The 11,577-nt window shown below is 37.0% G+C and overlaps 1 long non-coding RNA gene across 1 annotated transcript; it reads right to left on the reverse strand.

Annotated features, from left to right (window-relative positions):
• Positions 1 to 9,719: 9,719 nt before the first annotated feature.
• Positions 9,720 to 11,296, reverse strand: LOC133282623 (uncharacterized). The gene is made up of 2 exons (XR_009747676.1): positions 11,195 to 11,296; positions 9,720 to 9,943 (listed from the first exon to the last, which is right to left on the reverse strand). It is a non-coding gene; the product is annotated as an uncharacterized LOC133282623 (long non-coding RNA).
• Positions 11,297 to 11,577: the final 281 nt, after the last annotated feature.

An 11,577-nucleotide genomic window follows, 5' to 3' on the forward strand; every position in this document is an offset into this window, starting at 1 on the left:
TTCTCCTGTTGATTTTAGTGGAAGTAAATCAGCAGAAATCATAATACTGATAGAAAATAATAGTACACCCAATTAGAAAAAAAGGATTGCCTGTTTTTCATGTTAAACGTCAGGTACAGTATTGCTTTACTCACCCTTAGAGCTAACAAACTCTTTGGGGTTTTTAATGTCATGTCCTGGAAAATAATGCAAGGCAGGATTTTCACATGCTTTGTTTATTGCTCTCTAGTTTGACTTAAGAACTGAGCTGGGGAAACAAAAAAAATTCAGGGTGTTTTTTGTAAAATAATAGAACAAAAGCATAAACATATTTCTTATTTTAATTTAAAGGCAAGTGATAGCCACTATTTATTCAAAATCTTGAAAAATCCTGAATAAGAAGAGTACTACTTATATAACAGAAGACTAGCTAATCCTAACAGGACTTACATGGCAAATTGGAACTTGCCTTATAAGAATAATACATTTAAAATGACACTTCAAAGAGAAGCATTTTTCAAAGGACAAGTACACAATAATCAACAGTCTCGTAATGACTGCCAGAAAGTTTCTACTGGTAGAACAGTGAAATTGTTATAAAAGCTATCAAATGCAGAAGGTGGGGAAAGCAGGGATAAGGATTTCTTAAAAAGTCTTTTCAGATTATAAAAAGGTTCTGGCACTTTTATTTCTCACCTTGTATTCTTGTTGGATGTCAGATTATATTTGGCATAGTTGGTAACTTTGCCCTTTAGAAAACTCACCATCTATCAAGAAATCCTGTGTGCTTTGATAAGCATGACCTGGAATTTGAACCTGTCTACCTTTGTGAATGTGCTTGTTTTTTCTGGAAAAAAAAAATAAATATAAAAAATAGAATAAATATATAGACAAATCCAAGTAATTCAACAGCTTTTTAACTTTAAAAGACATAGACAAAGAAAAGAGTTTTCTTTTTTCCATTTTAAATCAGAATTGTGGCAATGTTTTGGGATGAGATTTTTTGGGGCTTTTTGTGTGTGTGTGTATGTGTTGGTGAGGATATATTGGTTTACGTAAGCTTTAAGTTTGTACTGTACGTGCTGCATACTTAGCACACTATATTCATCTTGGCTGAAAATTTACTTCCAAGGGCAGATCCAAATTGACTCAATGTTTGGTTTGGATTTTTGGTTTGTTTTTTTTTGGTTTGGTTGTTTGTTTGTGTGTTTCTTTGGGGTTATTTTTTGGTTTGGGTTTTTTGTTTGGGTCTGGTTTTTTTTTTGGGGGGGGTGTTTTGTGTTTTGGAGGGGGTTTAGGGGGTATTTTTGTGTTCCCCCCTGCAAAGCTAGTTACTAAATCTCACCATATTTGCGGTCTGTGATGGGTTCTCCAGCACCTTCTGGCTTTGGCACGAAAGAAATTTCTCTAGCCCCAAAAGGAAAGGTGCCCACAACACCAAAGGTTTCCTCTCTTCTGGTTTGCTCACCAGCTTTCCCAGTGCAGGGGAGGAGAAGGATTTTTCCAAGAACTCTCTTCCCCATAGCTTTCGTAGCAGTGGTCTTCCTCTCTAAGAGCTAACAAGAGTGCTAACCAAACCACTGCTGTAGGCACTGGAGCAACACAGATAACTTGGATGAACCCACAACTTCTCTTGCAGGGTCCAACCAGCTGTGATGAATTCTAACAAAACTGAAACTTGCTTATTTACTTGTAAACTCAGATAAGTCAATATCCTTCAGTCAACCCACTATCTTTTTGCTTTGGCAATATAGGATTTAATCTTTTTCCTAGGAATTCTAGGCATTGGTTTTGAGGATCTAAATTTAATTCCTTTCATTCCTCCTCAAAAGTAATACTAAAAATGGCTTTGAATGTTTAAAATTAGTAGTTTTGTTTTAACATCAAAAGTTATATCTCTTATATTTATCCAAATTCTGCATCAAGTGATAGGTAGTAAGTAAATATATTCACTGATTTTACTGATTCACAGTAATGTAGGTGAGAACAAGATATTAAACAAACACAGTAATACCATGATATATTCTGAGACAGGCAGCAAATTTTTAAAATTGCTGGATTTGTCATTTTATGAGCAAAGCTGATAAGGAAGGCAGGTTTATGAGTGACTTTTCAAACTTCCCTTCTGGCAGGGGAATCATGGAGTTAATTTGGCTTAGATGTAAGGCAGAGGAGCTTTATGGCTGCTTTAATTTATGCCAAATAGAGAACCACACTAAAAAAGCCCTTCCCTTATCCAGGATTGCAGAGGGTTGCAAAGAGTGTGTGGCTTTATTTAACAAAAGGATACAGCTGGAAAGAACAGAGGAAATTTTTTAGGCACCCAAGCCCATCGTCAGCTTTGAAAGAATTGCTTGGCATAATGTGCTCTGACTGGCAGGCCTGTCAGACTGATTAATTCCCAGCACCTCTTCTGTACAACCAAGAAGAAGGAGTGTGGATGTACATTTGAATATCTGTCTTTATTCTTTATTCAAAACCAGCGTAATCGGGTTTTAGTTGAAAAATATGCTGGGTAAAATGCGTGTTATTTTTAACAAATCCACTAATATTGATCCATATAATTTGTGCTAAAGGGAGGAAAGTACTTTTACTAACATAAAAGAGTAGGTCTTAACTGAATGTCTCACCATTCCTAACCCAAACGACTGTTTCAAAAGAGCAGCCTGCCATTCAGTGTTTATTGTGAGAATAGCTTTTTACTTTCCTACTGCTTTCTGAAAACAACTCCTAACTTCTTCTGCAAGCTGTAGGGGTTAAAACAGTGACTTACTAAGCAGCAGTTTGCACTGATCTCCATTTAACTGACCAGCAGTAATGACTGGAAAACCTCTCATGAACACCATTTATAAACATGTGGTTTGATGAGTGCACTGTGTCAAGCACATTGTGCTAATCTGCAGAACAACATCATCATGTGAGGGCTGGGTGAGTGCTCTTCGGTGCAGAGAGAATGGAGTGCAAATGCAACCATGCAGCCAGGAGGTCAGGCAGAAAGAAAATGTATCTGAGCATGAAAACGTATTCCCTTCTTAGAAGGCTTAAGCAAAACTCTGAAGTGGTTCCCATCAATGAAAAAAAAAATCCGAAAGAGGCTGAAAAGTGGCAGGCAGAGCTGCTTTTCCCTCTCTTGCCTCTGCTGAAAAGCAGGAGGTACAGTGGAGGATGTCAGTATAATCATCCCAAGAGGAGGATGTCAGTGTAAACGTCCCTGCTCTCTAGTGTTCTTTTGCAAAGGATCTTGTAATAGCCTCACCTTACATACAAACCATATTTAGTCTGAAAACTCACTTAAATGTCAGTTGAAGACAGGCCAAGTTACCATAGCTCTTGCACCCACTTGTAGGCAACACTCACCTTCTAGCTGAACACGATTTTTGTCTTTTTGTTGTGCATCAGGACACCTACAAAATACCCCCAACACAATCGTGCATTAGTTACAGACTGGTTTGGGTTGGAAGGGACCTTAGAGCTCATCCAGTTTCAAGACCCTGCCATGGGCAGGGACACCTTCCACTAGACTAGGTTGCTCAATGGGGGAAGGCAGCAGCTATTTCACAACACAGGCTCGCACTGGCAGTATTTCCACAATCATCTTTTCCATCTATCCTTGTTCTTACTTGAGAATAAGGACAGGTTTTCAGATTTGCTGATGAAAGGTTCCCCTAAATTAGGATAACCTTTCTATGAAAGTTTCACTTAGCCTCAGTCAGAATCACCTTTCCATCACTTTCTGAGTTCTCTAGAGAGACCTCAAGAAGCACACTCTGGGCTGACTCCTTCAATAAATCTTTGTTAAAAGTTGCAATATTTTTAAACCTGAGTCTGCCAGATGGCATGCACAGTTTTACAATTTCTTTTTTGCTGTATATCAAGGAAGATTTTTTGCCTGAGTGGAATGTACTCACTTGGTTTTCAGTACAGTTTCTTCTAGGAGAGCACTAGTAGGCACCAGGAGGTCCCACGACAATTAGTCAGCTCTTGGGCCAAATACTTCCTTAGCAAAGGAGAACCTGTCTGCATAAACATGGATGCATTTTGATCATTTCAGTTCAGGGATTCCTCTGTATATTGTCATATAAAGCTAACAACATCAATATTGTTACATATGATCACTCCGATTTGGCAGAAGATAGAATTAATTTTGAAATCAGGACACTGAGTTTATGTGGAAAATAACAATATTGATTATTCTTTATTGAGCATTATGTATAACATTTGGTATTGCAGAAACATTAGGTAATTAAAATATTTCATGTCTAAAATACCTTGTTTACTGCTGAGATTACAGTAAAGAAGAAAGCTAGAAAAGTCCTATCAGAAATCATTCGTTAACAGTTCTGATTATTAGTTCTGATCATTGCATGTTCATAAACACTGCAAGTAATAAAATGTTCATGATTTGGAACAAAGAAGAAATGCTCTTCCTAGAAAACAGAAGGTTTTTCTTAGAAAGCAGTGAGTCATAGAAGAATTTAGGGAACATAATAAATAATTGCCTTGAAAAGTGCTCTAAACCTCAATCTGTGGAAACAGGGCGAATGCAGTCCTTGCAAGATAAAAAGAATCATAAGCAAAAATTGTAGAAACAATAGTAATGTCACCTAGCTGCCATCTGGGGCTTCTCATGGCAAGTTTCAAAGAACAAAAGGAGTATGAATGGAGGAAGTACTAGATATTTTTGGGTTCTGTTGAAATGAAAATATGAAATATAAATCAAGGGGAGAAAAACCCCAATCCAGAACAAATGGAACATGTTCTCGTGGCAACATGAAGTGTCTAAAAAATATACTTATTTTATTTTGTTTTATTTTATTTTAATTTATTTTGCTATTTTATTCTTTTTCTTTTATTTTATTTTTAATTTCTTTATTTTATTTTATTTTAATTTTCCAACTCAGGGTTTCATTTGATAACCTTACAGGCAATTTGTAAAACTTTTACACCTCCCTCCATCAATTCAAAAGAATTGGCAATGCATTTCTCATGGACCATCAGATCAAACTATGTTCAGGGTTGCTTTTTCCTTGTTCTCACAACTGTAACTGTATTTCCCTTCCCGGTGCCCTTGGAGCCAGGAAACAATTCCTCTTTCTGTTCACAGAGAATTTTTACTGCCATTTTCTTCCTCCCTCCTACAGCAGCTGATGGGATGGATGCTCCCTGGCAGAGGTCAGAGCTCCCATATACTGTGACCTATCCTTTTGGTTTCTCCTCTTCCCCCTGCATGCACAGAGCTAAAGGAGATGCTACATTTGAAGGCTAAAAGGAAATTCCCTCAAAGCCATAGTGCTAAGAGAGTTTGAAAGTTCTATATCTGTATACATATATATCCCTGTACCACAAGGGACTGCTCAACCCATCAATTCCTTCCTTTGGAGAGGCTCTTGGGGTTTGCGGGTGTCTCAGTTAGAGTCCACTCTTGTGTTAGGCAATGGTTTAGTACCCCACATTAAGTAATCAGGCTGAAAAACTCCGGCCTAAGTCAATGTACTCTATTTAGGAAATATTGGGTGAAATTTAAAACCTGTGATGTCAGGCTGCCTGATCTGACCTGCTGGTCCCTTCTGGACTTCAGACCCCACCATATCAGAACCAGAGTTTAGCAAGAGCACTCCCTACTTATGTAAAATACTGTTATACAATATCCATTTTTCTAACCAGAATACACTTTCCTAAGGAAACTTCCAACACTTACTGCAAACAAGAGTTTGTGCTTTGCTAGTAAAGGCCCTCATACATTGGTAGTAAACTTAATAAGAGCAATTGATTAGTTCTTCAAAGGTGGCAAGACCTTAGGACAGGTAATGGTGCTCTCGGTGCTGGCAAGGGGATGGGCTGTGCAGCGAGCTCATGGCTGTGCAGAAGCCGTAGCTCGTACAAAACCAAACCTATCTGGCACAGAGCCCCTGCTTAGCACTTTTTGGATCCTCTTTTATAATTAATAGCTAATGTACCTATGCATCTTCAACATAATTCCAGAGTTATGTAAATCCCTTTTCATGGTTAACAGGTGCTAACATGACACACATGACAATGCAACAAAGACAACACACAATTGGGAGACATTTTTACGTGGAAAGAAGCAATTTTGTGCTAACAGAGAAGGAATTGTCCTGTATTTTCTCACTACCTGCATCTATGCATCATGCATAACAGAGATGTTTCTGTGTTTGAATGTGATAATGCATGCCTTGGCTCCTGGTACACTTTATATGTGTATGCTCATTCTGGATGCAATGCTGCAAGCACGCTAGGAGGTATTTTGGCTGCTAATAAACTTCCCACTTCTAGGCAAGATTAATTCATAATGTGCTTGATTTCTTACAAGAAATTTGTAACAAAAAGTACACCTAAAGCAAAATCTATGAAATTAAGTATCCAGGGCTCTATTCTGCTGCCTTACACTGTGCATAGGTACTTATTTATTTTAAAAAGAAGTGACAGGGTATGGCCCTATGCATTATTATATTGACATTCTGCCATGGGCTTTACTGGGAGGCCAAAACATTTTGTTAACCAGCCTCCCTGACCTCTGGGGAGATCTCTAAACTGTCTCACTTTTAGCCCTAACCCTTTGACTGTCCATGCTACATACATATATTAACTCACTTCTGACATCCAATCTGAAGCTGAACAGTTCATTCTCAGTGCAGGAAAAATGGGACTTAAGCCACAAGGGAGTTTTACAGATGGCTGACCAGGGACCTGGTTTTGCCCTGGCTTGGATAGCAAAGGCAACTTAGGCATTACCAACCATTCAACCTAGAACATTGCAATGTGTTTTGATGTCAGAATGATACAAAGATTTCAAGACAGTAAAGAAAATCAAAACAAGTTTTCAGATTGATGTGGGATTCAGAATAGAATTGCAACCTAATGGAAAAGGAAAGCTTTGAACAAAAAAAATAGCAAAGGGAAGATCTTTTGTGCATGTAGGGGCTAAGAACAGGACCTCCATCTGGGCCAGTCTTCAGTAATGGTCATTGCTAGATTTTCAGTTTGCAAGAAATTTGTTAGATGTGATATGTAGATGTAGAGATGATGATATTGTGATAAATGTTTTAACTTCCATTCAAATTACCATGCTGCTACTTATTCACACCCTTTTTTTCCTTAAAATTTGGTATGATATTCCTAATCAAAAGCAAGTGCATTTTTTTACACCCTCAGAGCTGTCCGTGGATAAATGGTCTTTAAGTAGTATTTATCTTATGCTACTTAAGGTTTGTTGATTGTTACAGTGATGTGATTCTGCAATACTGATACCATTGAAATTACAAACTGAAAAGACATTTTTAACCAGACAAATTCTACAGTGGGTATTTCTTTTCCATTTGAATTTTTCCTTCTTGGTATTCTGCCTTTCCACTGAAAGATCTGTGCAATCCTCTATCTGGAATCAGTAACTCTCAAAATTTTGTATTCATAGTCTACACTAAATGAAGTAGTTGTTCACGTTTATGAAATTAGAATACTTCCAGAGAACGTGCTTTATATCTTCACTCATTGTATTTAGGTGAGTTTAATATAATAAACAAAGGGTATAATTTAGATCTGGTTCACCAATTCAAATAAAAAATAAATTCCCTGGCATCAATGGGGACAACACTTGTGAGAAAAATTGATGAAGAAACCACGGATCACATCTGCATGCATTTCCCAGAGCTACATGCAGTTATTTTATTTGAAATGTAAAAAAGAACAAAAGTTGACAGTTGCATTCATATCTGACTTCATTGTCTCAGTTCAAAGTATTGCAATCAGTGCACATTTTTTTCTGCTCATGATTTCTAGTTTATAAACCAGATGATTGCATGGTGGATTTTTGATTCTGACATGCTTTTTCTAGATGAAGATTAATAAATTCTGTGGCCCAATAAACTCATACTGTGGACTTTAAAAAATAGTACACATATCTGGGTAAACTCTTGGGTGAAATTACTTGCTTACACAATGTACATTTTACATCCGGAGCACCTATATTTACCTAGAAGCTAAGTCCGGGACTAGAATACCGAGAGCACTGTAAACCAGGACTGATCCAAAGCTCGTGAAATCCACTACGTAAATTACTGATTTCAGTGGGATTTAAACCAGGCACTTAATTACTTGAGAAAGTTTACGCAACTTAGTGTTATAAATTGTTGCATCTAATATTATCATGACATTATTGATATATATGGTAATTTACAAGTAAACTGTCCTGGGTGATTCATAAATCTGTTAGTTTACAAGTGATTAAGTTAAAGAAATACACAGTGGAAAAATAAAAAGATTATTAGTGTCTCAGGGAAAACATCATTCTTTCAATTCTTGTCCTGTGCAGTATTTTATTTCTTGTGTGTCTTGCTATGTACGACAGACAGTGAAAGAGCACAATTGGCTTGTAGTGTGATGGACCTATCATGTGGGTAAGTTTTTTCTCTAAAAGCCAAGAAATCACTGGCCAATGTCAAGTCACTCATCCCCAGTATGACATTTGTATTGTGAGTCAAAGCACAGCTCAAGGGATGACAAAGCAGTATTGCACACTTGGATCCCGTAACTGAATGTGAACAAATGTAATACTCAAGTGTAGCTTTCATGATGAAATAAAAGATATCTCAGCCATGAAAGGGGATTATTATCTCTGGTATAGAAGCGTGACCCCTCATTAAAATATCCATGGTCATTTCCATCTCTTCCAGTGAGAGCTTCTTTTTATACTGTGGCATTGTTTTAGTTGTCAAACACCACATTTTAGTTTGAATCAAACTGTGGGAATTAGAAGAGAAGCCAGTCAAATTCTCATGGAAACCTTACCAGCTCTGTTTCATCCTGTAATTCAGCATTTTACTGACCACTAATGTTATTTTGCAGAAGTTAGAATGGCTTAGGCTTTCATATATTATGAAAGCAGACAACCTCTTACTATGCTGTGAATATTTTTTTTCAAATCTGTTAACTAAAGAAGAAATGTTCTTCCCAAGCAGGTCAAAACACAGAATGAAAATTGATTAAAAAAAAATACAAACACATTGTTTTCTCTTATTATTTTATAAAAAATCAATATGTTGAGAGCACACTTTGATTTAAAATTTTAAATCTTGAATTATTTTGTAATTATGAAGAACTTGTGTTCCTTAACTGTTCTGTTTTAACTCACCATGTGTACTTAACTGAGCAATGTTATCTGTACATGGAGATTTTATTAAATAATAGGAAAAAGTCAGCCATCAGTGCATGGAGATACTAAGTCCTTCACTGCCTATAATGTTTGGAGTGAAAAGATGCACTGTATCTTAGTTATCTCCAATTAGTTAAAGTAAGTCAGCTATTTAGTGGTGGTACTTCAACACCATGGATATTTCAATTAAACAAGGGTGGCCTGTTTCTTACAGACAGTCATGCTGGACACACGCTCTAGAAAACTTTTGTCCAATTTTTCAGAGGTTTCTTTTTTTCCAGTCATACTGGAAATCAGGGAGTAATTGAAACAAGAGTAGGTAAATCTTTTAAATGCCTACAAGCAGCAATGTGCACCAAATCTTGCTTGAAAAGAAAATTAACCAGGGCCAGAGTGCAGTCAACACATGTGCTTGCACTTAACAGTCAGCCAGCTCAAGTGAAAAAAAGAAGGTCCCAGTGAAAGGGTCATGGTGACAGATTATTAAAAGAAGTACATGGAAGGGCACTGCTGTAGGAGTTCTTTTTTTAGGAATAGAAATCTGAGGGGATGACAGGAGACACATGGGAGGAGTTTGGGATGGATTTAATTCCTGTATTTGTTTTACAAACAAGCAGAAGCTCTATTTCCATGACTAAACACCACTCGGATATTTCCAAAAGCTTGGAAGAATGCAAAGGCAGAAAACAGTTCAAAAAGGCAGTAAGATGTCTGGAGAACCAAACAACATAACAATGTCTTGGTGACCCTGGACAGGATGCTACTACAGGAGGTGCTGCTGGCCAAGCTCAAGTACTGCAAAAGGGAATAGAGAATGGCATATCTGCATTCCAAAATTCACCTTCTACTCACAAAGAATCAATATAAATTATAACATATTTAACATATTATATTATATATATAACATATATAACATATTATATAATATAAATTATAACAATCTTACACCAACTCTTCAGTTTTCTTCAGGTAAATATATTTTCTGATGTCACATATCTTCCAAGATAGGCGCTCTTCCACATGATGCAGGGTTTTGTTCTGACAAGTGTATTCAGTTGGTGTAGGTAAATGATTTATGTATTTGTGAATAAGTTATGCTGACAAAGGCATAGCAACTGAAAAGATGCATGTTTCTTGCAATGCTCCACAAAGCACCCTTTGCCAAAAAAAGCACATCAATTCAACAACCTCCAAGGTATTATTTGTAAGAATACACCATTTCCTATATTGGATATCACTCCCAGTTAGCTTCCCCTTGGCCAGTAATGTAAATACACTTTACATTTCTCCATTTGTAGTTTTCTTTTGTATATCATCTTCCTCTGCTTCAGCTGAGGGGAATTTAACATTTGTGTTCCAAGTTTCTCCATGAATCCTTACCCCTTGATTCATATACATTCTGACAACATACTTCAAGTACTTTGTTTTAATAAGTACTGTTTTCATTGCACTGTTTGGGATTTGGTGGGAGAAACGTACTTGGAGAGTTGCCTGCCTCTTAAAAATGTAGCTAATGGCCGTTAGGGTCCTGTTTCTTGGACCATAAAACTTGCCTGCAACAACTGAAAAGAGAATTCTGTTTGACCTTTTGTGACTTAATTTCATGCTTGATTTCCACTGCTGCCACTTGCTTTACCTCAAAGACTGTGGTTGTGTCCCTCCAACGGACAGTGTGGGATGGAGAGGTGAGTGTCTGCCCTGTGTCTGAGTGTCTGCTCTCCTGCTGCCTAAACCAATTACACAATTTTGATGAACTGACCTTTTAATCTCAAAATAAAATACACATTAGTTTTCAAGTCCCTGTCCAATGGTAAAATAACTGTGTTCTCTTCATTTATTCTTAAAATATCTTTCCCTTCAGTTCTTAATGATGGAACAATTGTAACCTATAAATGTATATTTAGTATTATCTAAATGCACTGATTGATCTACTGCATATTTCTGTAAATGTTACTCTTGATACTCCAGTTTCACTCATGTAAACAGAGTGATGATTTATGTCCTGGTCTATCCAACACTGTAATCAGTACCTGTAATAATCAGTACCTGTAATTAGTACAATCTGCACCATATGTTCTATTGTACCACTGCTTGTTGTCCTTTTGAACCACTGTTTCTCGTGCTTGTCCTTTATCTATTTCAGTCATAGTGGAAACAATAACTGTTAAAACAGACACACAACCAGCTTGCAGATTCTTACTGCAATGCCAGTAACTTTTCTAAATCTAGGACAAGAAATTTAGGGTTTTAGAAATTTAGAGCTGCTAAAGGAGAAAATTTTCTAATTTTGGGTTGAGAGCAGTGCTACAACTTCACCATCAACAGCATAGAAATCATTAGCAAGGATCACCATAAGTCTGGTGGCGTACCAGTCTTCTGGACCTTCAGTTTTTGACATTGATGCAGAGAGATGACCATGACTGATTCTT

Source organism: Pezoporus flaviventris, unplaced genomic scaffold (genome assembly GCF_033815535.1).
Source record: "Pezoporus flaviventris isolate CSIRO_AGI_PZ_B2104156 unplaced genomic scaffold, CSIRO_AGI_Pfla_v1 ptg000131l, whole genome shotgun sequence".
NCBI classification, from domain to species: Eukaryota; Metazoa; Chordata; class Aves; order Psittaciformes; family Psittacidae; genus Pezoporus; species Pezoporus flaviventris.